Consider the following 1,170-nt stretch of genomic DNA (forward strand, 5'->3'; position numbering starts at 1 on the left):
TGCAAAAACTTTCTCCAATTCTGTAGGTTGCCTGTTCACTCTGCTGGTAGTTTCTTTTGCTGTGCAGAAGCTCTTTAGTTTAATTAGATCCCATTTGTCAATTTTCGCTTTTGTTGCCATTGCTTATGGTGTTTTAGATATGAAGTCCTTGCCCATGCCTATGTCCTGAATGGTATTACCTGGGTTTTCCTGTAGGATTTTTCTAGTTTTAGGTCTAACATTTAAGTCTCTAATCCATCTTGAATTAATTGTCATATAAGGAGTAAGGAAAGGATCCAGTTTCAGCTTTCTACTTATGGCTAGCCAATTTTCCCAGCACTATTTATTAGATAGGGAATCCTTTCCCCATTTCTTGTTTTTGTCAGGTTTGTCAAAAATCAGATGGCTGTAGATGTGTGGTATTATTTCTGAGGACTCTATTCTGTTCCATTCGTCTAGATCTCTGTTTTGGTACCAGTACCATGCTGTTTTGGTTACTGTAGCCTTCCAGTATAGTTTGAAGTCAGGTAGTGTGATGCCTCCAGCTTTGTTCTTTTGGCTTAGGATTGTCTTGGCAATGTGGGATCTTTTTTGGTTCCATATGAACTTTAAAGCAGTTTTTTCCAATTCTGTGAAGAAAGTCATTGGTAGCTTAATGAGGATGGCATTGAATCTATAAATTACCTTGGGCAGTATGGCCATTTTCACAGTATTGATTCTTCCTATACATGAACATGGTATGTTCTTCCATTTGTTTGTGTCTTCTTTTCTTTCACTGAGCAGTGGTTTGTAGTTCTTGAAGAGGTGCTTTACACCCCTTGTAAGTTGGGTTCCTAGGTATTTTATCCTCTTTGAAGGTATTGTGAATGGGAATTCATTCATGATTTGGCTCTCTGTTTGTCTATTATTGGGGTATAAGAATGCTTGTGATTTTTGCACATTGATTTTGTATCCTGAGACTTTGCTGGAGTTTCTTATCAGCTTAAGGAGATTTGGGCTGAGATAATGGGGTTTTCTAAATATACAATCACGTCATCTGCAAACAGGGACAATTTGAATTCTTCTTTTCCTAACTGAATACCCTTGATTTCTTTCTCTTGCCTGATTGCCCTAGCCAGCACTTCCAACACTCTGTTGAATAGGAGTGGTGAGAGTAGGCATCCCTGTCTTGTGCCAGTTTTCAAAGGGAAT

This window comes from Colobus angolensis, unplaced genomic scaffold (assembly GCF_000951035.1).
Source record: "Colobus angolensis palliatus isolate OR3802 unplaced genomic scaffold, Cang.pa_1.0 Scaffold72, whole genome shotgun sequence".
Classification (NCBI taxonomy): Eukaryota; Metazoa; Chordata; class Mammalia; order Primates; family Cercopithecidae; genus Colobus; species Colobus angolensis.